Source organism: Muscardinus avellanarius, assembly GCF_963383645.1.
Source record: "Muscardinus avellanarius genome assembly, chromosome: X".
NCBI classification, from domain to species: domain Eukaryota; kingdom Metazoa; phylum Chordata; class Mammalia; order Rodentia; family Gliridae; genus Muscardinus; species Muscardinus avellanarius.
In genome coordinates this window covers 75234307-75244781 of record NC_137792.1, presented here as the reverse complement: position 1 = coordinate 75244781, position 10475 = coordinate 75234307, and positions in this window count along the sequence as shown.

Below are 10475 nucleotides of genomic sequence, written 5' to 3'. Positions count from 1 at the left end.
CTCTGCACTCACCGGCCTAGACTCTGGCCTTTGCTTCCCTACAGCAGGAGTGGAGGATGTCCAAAATAGACTTGGAACCTCCCCCTGAGGTCTTGTGCAGATATTGTGTCTCGATGGAATTTCCTGTGTCTCTGGAAATTCTTACTGGGCTAGCCAGTGTGGTCCCAAGATGTACCCTGGACAAAGGGTTACTGGATCCTGGATGGACACACTTACTGCCAGAGCACTGCCAGTTCTGAGAGTGCAGGCTGGGTGCACTGCTATTACTGGACCCAGGGGTGAGTGGGTGCAGCTGCCTAGTGCCTGTTGCTATGCTCCTCCAAGGTGCACTGGGCTGTACTCTAGACTAGAACTGATTCTCAGGCTGCTGAGTGGGCGGGAACTCCCAGCGATGGGCCAGGGGTGCGGGATAGGTGCACACGGTCCCGGGAAACAGGCACTATGTGGTGTTCAGCAATGATCTCTGCCTCCCGCGGGGCATAGAAGCTGGGGGCCCAAGGAGATCTCACGGGCACACAGAGCTTTCACCAACTGGAAAGCAGGCAGCTGGCAAGGTAGGTGTCTGGGCTCCAGTAGGGTGTGGGGAATAGGTGCACAAGGTAAGCTCTAAGTTTAGGGGTGGGGATGGTGCCGGCATTGGGTACTAGCGGGGGTCTGGTGCTCAGACAGGGTGCACAAGGCCAGTGCTGGGTTTTGAGGCATAGGCTAGGACCTGCACTTTCCCTGGACACCTCAGGTACCTGGCTTCCTTGGTCCAGGCATCCGTGGGAGTCCCTGTGCTGCTGTGATTAAGTCTCTCGTGAGCACACAGGGTTCTGGCATGGGTGCTGCTCACTGCTTAAGATGAGGTTCTATGACCGTTTTCAGTCTCGGATTATTGCCACGGTGGTATCAGTCAGTGCTCGGGAGTGCAGTTTGGGCATCAGGCAGCCCACGCACCCCGCTGGTGGGGCTGGTGGCCCTATTGTATCTGCCACCAGTCTGGTGCCCAATCTTTGTGCTTCTTCTTCTTCTTCTTCGAGTTCAGGGTTTCCGCCGAGGTACCTGGATCTGTTTTGGTTCCTGGGATGTATTTATTTTGTTAAGACACTGATTTCTAAGTAGTTGAACTTTATTTGTTTCAGCTACTGAGAAGTGCTGTGTCCCTCAGTTGCCATTTTGAATCCTTCTCTTATTTTTTATTCTTTATTTTGAGTCAGGGTGTCACTGAGCTCCAAAGAGCCACACTAAGTAGCTGAGGCTCTCCGCAAACCATACTCCTCCTGTCTCAGCCTCCCAAATGCTGGGATTACAAGTGTGTGCCACCAAGCCCGGCTGCCTCAATCTTTTTTTAAATTTTTATTTGTCAGTTTAAAGTTTATTTATCTCCTTGAATTATTTTAGGAAGGTTTTATGTATCTGTAAACATGTCCATTTCTTCTAGATTTTTCATTTAAGTGTAGCATAGATTTTCAAAGTATTCTATGATAATCTTCTGGATTTCTACACTCTCATTGGTGATATCTCATTTTTTATCTCTTTTCTTTGTAACTTGAATTGATTATTTCTTTTTTAAGTTGGCTAGTAGTTTATTTATCTTGTTAATTATTTCAAGAAATTAGCTTTTGGTTTTGTTTATTTTCTGTATTTTTTAATTCTCTTCTTCATTTATTCTTTCTTTGTAATTAACCTGTGAATATTTTATCTAGTGCTGGTTTAGAAGACATATATTCTTTCAACTTCTGTTTGTCATGGAAGAGATAGTTTTGCTGAGTTGAAAACTTTTGGTTGCGAGTTGTTTCCTTTCAGAGTTTGAAATATGTTGCTTTAGGCCCTCCTGGCTTTCTTGACTTGCTTTGGAAAGTCTGAGCTGATTCTAACTGGTTTGTTTCTGAATGTCACTTGGCCTTTTGCTTCTGTTGCATTTGAAATTATTTCCTTGGTTTCTACATTAGTCAGTTTGACTATTATGTGGCATGGTGAACCTTTTCTATGATCTTGTCTAAAAGAGGTTTTATAAGTTTTCTGTACCTCTTATTAAACTTATTCTTTGTTCGGAAATTTTTCTCATATTATTTATTATTTCTTTAAAGAGAATGTTGGTCCCTTTGGTTTCACCTTCTATTCCCTTTTCTATGCCTATCATTCTTGAGTTATCTCTTTTAAGATGGGCCCATATCTCTTCAATGTTTAATTCATGCTGTCAAAATTTTTTTATTATACAATATCTTCATTTTTGGAGTTAATTTAACTTTCCATCTATTGTTTAAAGTTTGTATTGATGCCTTCACTTTAATGATTGTATCCTTTACTTTCTTCAGAGCTTTTTTTCTGATTCCTGTTCAAGGTGTCAGATTCTTTATTTGTTCCTTTATTTCCTTCAGGTTTTCTCTATATTTTTTTGATAATCCTGTTTCATTTCTTCCATTTAATTTCTGATTTGTCCTTCTGGCAATCTCAGCAATTCTGTCATGTACTGTTATTGTGGGGTTGTGGAAGCTCATTTAGTCTTTGTTATTCTTCTTTTTCATGATTTGAGGTTTAAGATTGTATTTTCGTTGCTTTTGACAGCTTTCTCTCACTCTGTAGGTGTCAACTGAGATTATATATATATATATATATATATATATATATATATATATATGAATAAATTTTGTTGTAGTCAATATTGAAGGTTGAGTGAGGAGGATCATGATCAAGTAGTATAAGAAAGAATAGTGTAAGTGTAAGGTAGCAGATAAGATTGAATATAATGAAAATTTGAGTTTGCTAAAGTAATATACAGTAGAGATTAGAGATAGTAAATATGTAGTAAGATTCTAGAAACCAATTTAGTTTGTTTAGTATAGTGATATGAAGTGGATTTAAAACAAGACAGTTGCTAAGTGAGATTAGTCAGTCACAAAAAAATAGGCAATCAGATTCTTTCCCTAATATACAAAAGATAGAGATAAATGGGTAACAGGAGGAATGCTAGATGAAGAAAGAGCCTATAGAGGAGAAAATAAGATGACCTAATTGGAAAAGAAACTCTCTAAAGCACATGATGTACTTAAACAAACATATTAAAGTCAATCACTAAACCAAGCATGGAAAGGAGGGATGGGGAGCGAATGGAGTGGGGATTGGGTAAGGGTTAATTGTGTGATGTGTGCATGTATGTCTCCACAAGTCTTTTATCCCATTAAGATGTATGACTACAATGAACCAACAAAAAATTTAAAAATAAAACAATACATAGAATAGAAAAGAAACAAGAAGAGAAGAACAATTTTTGAAAAGGAATGGAGAGAAGAGAGTAGAAATGCACAAGGCTATAAGCTTATGAAAGAGTTGGGGAAGAGAGCAAAAGACAAGCACACAAACAGAAAAATAATTCAACAAAATAATAAAACCATACAAATATATAAATACTAAGCAGAATTCACCCCTGCAGTACTCCTGGGTCTACATGGATTCTTATAGCTGTTTAAGGTTCACATTCTACAGTAGGTTCTTGAGCATGTTCTAAGCACTTTCATTTGCTCTGTAACCTATGGTAATAATGTCAGTTTATAGCCATGACTTTTTGGTCTTCTTCAGTGATTGGGACCCTGGCTTCGTGTCTGTCTCTTTTCAGATCCCAACTGCCACTGGTACTTTTCCAGGTGCAAGCCTGGGTCTCTGAACTATCAAAACAAACCTGTCTCTGAGATGCTCTCAGTCTATGCAGGTGGTCAGTATCACTGGGGCTGGATCTAGTGTTAAGTGCAGGTTTCCACAGTTTATACCAATGCTGAGTCTGTGCCTCTCCCAACTTTTGTGGGGGCAGATGCCTGTGGAACTAGACCCAGTATAGGCAGAAGTCCATGTTCTCCACAGCTAGGGCTAGGTTAGTCTAACTTCTCCCCAGTCACTACAATTGGGTGGTCTGTGGTGATCTCCGGATGTCCTGCTAGGGCTTTGAGCCCTGGAATGTTTGACTTTTTGCCTTATTAGCTCTAGAGGCTGTCTGCTAATCTGCACCTTTGCTGTGTCCAATAGCCACTCTAGCTTCACCTTCAATTGCAAAGTATTGGATTAGAGCTTGCTAGTCTATTGCTTGCTGCTTGAGTTCCTGTAGTCACACTGGACAGTCTCCCATGGGGATGACTGGTTCACTTACTGCATTCTTGAGCACCACTCTGGATCTCTGGAGGACATTGTGAGCTTTGCCTCTAGTGCTGTAAGTCATTGTTGGGGTCCACACAGGAGAATCTGACCGCTTACTATTCCAGTGAGCTGAAACTACTTCATTTCAAGTCATTGGCTTTTTTTGCTGGGGGTTTCTGGAGGCTGCAGTGCTGGCAGTCCCCTTGTCATGAGGCAAGATAGTGGTATGAACTATTTTTAAATGTCTGTAGCTCCTTACTAAATAAGAACGTTGAAGCTAGGCACTCTGGCTTACTTTTTTTTTTTTTTTTTTTCGGGTCTGGGGATGGAAGCCAGGGGCATTCAACCTCCAAGCTACAACCCCTGCTCTATAGTTTTATTCTTTATTTTGAAACAGTGTCTCACTCAGTTGCAAAGGGCCTCAATAAGTAACTGATGCTGTCCGTGATCCTCTTGTCTCAGCCTCCCAAATGCTGGTATTACAAGCGTAAGCCACAACACCCAGCCTCTGGCTTACTTTTGAACATTTAAATGGCTTTTGAAATGGCTTATGGTCTGAAACTACAGTATATATTCAATATATTTATGCAATAAACAAATACATGAATAAAGTAATCTTTTTTTAGAAACCTTACTTTTGCATACTATTCAATGTCCCACCTTTCTGTAAGCTGTCCTGAGTCAATTTACTTTTAAGTTGTGCTTCTCCTCTGGACCTTACATTGTCCTTCAACTTAAATACCTCAAATTACAAAATGATAAATAATACCCATAATGCTAAATGCCAATTTTATACATTTATTATGTTCTAGGCACATATAAGTTATTTCTTTTATTAAGAATGTTTCTTCTCTAAAAGCATATGATATACTTGAACAAACATATCAAAGTCAATCACTAAGCCAAGCATGGGAATGGTGTGGGGATTGGGTAAGGGCTAATTGGGTGATGTGTGCATGTATGTCTCACCATTTTTTATTAAGATGTATGACTACAATGCACCAATAAAATATTTTTAAAAGTATTGTTTCCTATAATTATCTTATGTGCTAGTAAATTTCTTTGTATTTTAATTGTATTTTACATTTGCCATATAATTTGGTCTTTATATCACTCATGAGTAGTACCTAAAACAAAGATTATTCAATATTTTATAAAATCAAATATAATGGATTAATTATGATCATAGGAAAATTTTTCCTAAAGAAAAGACTAAAACCTAGATCTCCCTATGGGCCTTATGCCTGAAGTCATCTGTGAGAGTTTCATATACCAAACTAAGTATAAAATAGATGAACATATTTATTATAATTCTCTTGTGTCAAAATCATGAAAAGTTTTTAACTTAATTCACATGGCAAGGGTTCTTTTTGCTTAGAAAATTTTCTTTCATTGCTTGTAAGCCTTCAAAGTTTCTCCAACCTCATTCTGATGGAGCATTCTAAATTTCCCCAGTTTAAGATTAGTATGTCATTATGGGGCTAGAAGTTTTAGGTGAAGCTAACTGCCAAGTCAGCCAACTTCTTAACAATGCCCAGTGTGGCATCTTTGAGAGTTTTCAAGAAATAGGTCTTAATTGCTTAACTTTGACCAGTGCACTGTGGCTAATCATGCCTCTAGAGCCCAAAGGAATCTAAGAGATACAAAGCTGTTAGAAGTGTTCTGTATGTCTGGGACCAACCCAAAGAAATACAGTGGAGAAAAACATTTGTTCAACTTAAGGTGTGAACATCATTTTTCATTGCTGAAACAAACTTCCTTTGAAATCTACTTTAAGGATATTATGCGATGTTTTTCTAGTCAGTCCTCTCCAGCACACCATTGTTTCTTATTTTGCTGCTAATCTATGACTCTTAATCCATAGCTAGGGCATACTTCACAATAAAAGGGAGAGGAAGAGAAGATGGCAGAGCTGTCATTTACTATAGTAGAATTATGAATTTGTGTATAACATTACACAGACACCAAAGACTACCACATATATTTGCTCAGACCACAGGTAGACCATTGAAATGAATTATACAGAATCTCTCTTTTCTTTGTTCTCTAAGAATTTTCCTAACTGCACCAGAAACAAGAAATATTGAATGGAATCTTCTACTAGACATTGTCTTTCCATGAGCTTAATTCCTAACTGCTGCCTCTTTCTTTTGCCCACAACAGCTCCTGCTATTAAGTGTCCTAAGAACTTGATGTGATTGTTGTGGTGTATTCCTACACTAGACTACAGAACTGTTTACTGTTTCTCTTTTTACAGTAAACCATATCTTCCATGGCACCTTTTTAAAAATGTACTTTAATTTGTGCATTGCAATTATACATCATAATTAAGTTTAGAGTTATGGAGACATATGTTTGTGCGCAGAGCAACTAGTGTATTCCCCTGTGAAACTGGTTTTGATAACTCATATATACTTATAGTATTATTTGAACTGTTTTCTTCATCAAGCCTTTTCCCCCCTCTATATCTCCCTTCCAAAATTACTTTTCTATATCTACTAGTATCTCTTCTCATTTATCTGAAATTTCTTTTGTTTCCATTTTTCTGTAGCTTCCACATAAGAGAAAATTATGACCCTTCACTCTCTGAGACTGGCTAATTATGACTAGTATAATATTCTCTAGTTCCATTCATTTTCCTGAAAATGACATGATTTTGTCCTTTGGTGTGGGGAAGTGGACCTGGAAATTTGAACCCAGAGGCATTCTCCCTCCAAGTTACAACCCCAGTTCGTTTTATTATTTTATGAAACAGGCTTTCTCTGTGTTGCTGAGAATATTGCTAAGTTACTGAAGTGCTCCTCAAACCTGAAATCCTCCTGTCTCAGTCTCCCAAGTTCTTGTATTACAAGCATGTATCACCATGCCCAAAAATTTTTTTCTTTTTTCTGGCTGAGTAAAATTGCACTTTGTGTATATACCATGGTTTTATAACTCAGTCATCTATTAACCAACACCTAGACTGGTTCCTTAATTTGGCACCTTTCTACTAGGTCTAGAGATAACTTTCTTATTTTCTATATGTAAGAACAATACCAATGACCTCCTATCAAAAGGAGTATTTTAAATAAAATAATTTCTTTAGAACAAATAATGCAGTAATTGGAATGGGCCTCAGAAAGAGTCTGTACAGCAAAAGAACATACCCAGAAAGTTGCAGTGATTTGCCCAAAGCCAGAGAGTTTGCATTAGGACCTCTCTTTAGGCCAATTTGAGAAATGACATAGTAGGGATGCATCCAGTAGCCAATATGCTAACTGAAGCTAAATTATTCTCATAGAAAATGATCCAATATCTTAAATATCTCTGTGCTTTGGTTAGCAGTGAAATAAAACTCAAAGGCAAACATCCTAATGTGATACCCACATATTGTCACACTGACTCAAGGACTTAGATCTTGCTGAGTAGAAGATCTGCCACCTCAGTCCTCAAAACAAGCATCAAGCAAAAGATCATATGGACATTTTCTCAAAAGGCACTAGCCTGGAAGTATAAAGACCAAAGCTTCTTAAGTAATTCTGTGACTTCTGGAAAATATAGTTGATTGATTTAAAGCCTCAGTTTCCTTATCAAACACTATGATGAGTGACATTAGTCAGCCAAAAAAAGTTAAAAAATCAGATGTTCTCCCTAATATGTGGGAGCTAGGGAGAAAAGGAGTCACAGGAGGAACTCTAGATGAAGAAGGAGAAACCATAGACTAAAAAATAAGGCAACCTAACTGAGAGGGATGGGAGGGAAAAGAGGAAAATTTCCTAATGTACATGAGTTACATTAACAAACATATCAGAGTGAATCAGTAATCCAAACAAGAGAAAGAAGGTGGGAGGAGGTAATAGGGTGGGAATTGGGTAAGGGCTAATTGAGTGATGTGCACATGTATGTTTCTGTTATCTTGTACTCCATTAAGATGAATGACTACAATGAACAAATAAAAATAATTAATTAGTTAATTAAATAAAACAAAAATTATGCAGGCACCAATTTAGGTGAAAGCATTTGGCAAGTAAAAATAGCAAACACTCTATTATTTATTGAGACTCATTATGTGCCAGACTGTTCAAACATTGTACATGCATTTACTTATTTAATTAACAATAGCCCTATATTCTTTGGGCTACATGAGTAAATTTACAGAAGAAGGCCCCTGATTCTTATTCTTTCTCTTGATTGCCTTCCAGTACCCTAGATTGTATCTACTACCACTATCAATGTTGCTAAAAATATAAAAACAATTATCTCTGCTCAAATTAGCTATGGCATAGGTCAAGAGTCAAGTAAGGTAGAACACAAAAGAATTAGAGAACTAGGCTAAGTCTTGAAAGTAAACTGAGTGGGTTTTTACTTTCTAAATTCTTGGAACATCAGAAGCATTGGTGCAGTCGGACTGGGAATGAGGATGGGGGTTTTCATGGAGCAATAAAGGAATTAGCCTGATTTTAATAGCGAGATCCTGTCAAGAAGCCATGGGAGACAGGTTGAAGTAGGAATCAATGACACATCCTATATCACCATGTGATTTGCCTGCATAGTACTTACCAGAGATGCATATTTATACTCTTAATTGTTTACACCAGCAAACCATTTTGCTCCACCAAATAGTAAAATTCCCCAAAGTAAACTCCCCATGTATATTATTTGTAGACTATTGTATCCTCAGTGTTAAGAGCATTGCCGAACACATTCTGGTTGTTCATGAAGTATTTGCAGAACAAACGCATCCATATGTGCATGAATGAATGAATTAATGTTAAATGACAGATGAGACATTGTCATAGTTGACTTTACATGTCAGGTGAAAAAAATATACCTGATAGAGTTGAAAAGAGAGCCCATGGGAGTTGTTAGAGCAGTATGAGCTAGTGAAATTGGGACTGAAAAGGCAAACATAAGAGCTATTTTCAACATGGAGATCAATAATACCTGAGCTCTCTGTTGCGCACTCTCTGTCCCATCTGTCCCCTGATAGACATTTTTTTACTAGATGCAGGCTCTGTCATCTCACCAATTTCATCCAGAAGGATATGAAGAAACTATCAACCAAAATAAAGAATTATTTCTCAGTTCTCTGGAAAATCAAGCAATGGTATATGAAAGTCCCATGAACTCAAAGTCTCTTTTTCTATTCTTAATTTGTTTTTCCTACAACAATATGCTACTTTGGGGTGTTTTTTTCAAACATGTCTTATTTGGCAGATTTTAATTGCCTATTTGGGATGAGGTCCCTAAAGCTCTTAGAAGTTAATTATTTCTTTCTGGTGAAGATCATAAACTTTGAACTCTACTCGTGAGATAAATGATCTGGTAGCACTTTGGAGTTTCAACTTATTTAAGTTTCTGAGCAGCTCATAAACTCATTCCCTGCATTTGGAGTTGAATATGGAAAAGAATTGGACCCCACACATCATGTATAAGCCAAAAAGTAAGATTTATAGATTTAGTACATAGAAAAACATGTTTTCAGGGATGGAAGCTTGGAGACAACTTTCAGATAAACATATAGATCAATAGATGTGGGACTAGATGGAGATAAGCAAATATATGGCACAGCTTCTATAAACCAAACTGCTCAATGAAACAAAAGGTCTGCACAGTTATGTTTTCTGGATAAATGAGAAGCAACCAAAATAGTTTTGGCTTTTTTTGTTTGTTTCTTTTTTTTTTGTGGTACTGGGGTTCCTGGAAGCCCTTCTACCTATGGGCTACACTCCCAGACCTATTTTATATATTTTTGAAACAGGGTATCTTATGCCAATGCAGCTGGCTTTGAACCTGCACGATCCTCCTGTCTCCACCTCCCAAGCATGGGAATACAAGCGTGCACCACCACGCCCAGCTTGGCTTTGTTTCTAATAAAATATTTCTTAAATGCTTCAGCCAATTTTCCAGCCTTAGTGAGTAGGAAGATTGCCATTATTTCCTTTTTTTTTTTGCTTTCCTATGGATACATAGGACCTTGGGGATATCAGATTGTGTATATTCACTCTCTCCAATATTGAGAAAAGGTGAGTGAGAAAGAGGAAGAAACTGGATACACTTTTAACATAGCCCAGTACTTCTCCTGGGTAGAATTTAATTGAAAGTCTTGGGTGTAAATTTGGTGTAAAGAAAAACTGAACACTTTGGTTTAGTAGGGTTTCAGGTCACCAAGATAAAATAGTAGATAGATAAATACTGACAAGTGGCAAAAGATGTCTAAAGTAACAGGTTACAAATTGAAATAACTTAAAGGTCTTAATGCAGATCATTCAAGTGTCCTCTATCCTCTTATTTTATAAATTTTCAAGGGATGATTGAATAACAATGTATTGGTGTTAAATGTCAGTGAAAGAAATGTTTGCCTGAGAAATTAAATAATTTAATTA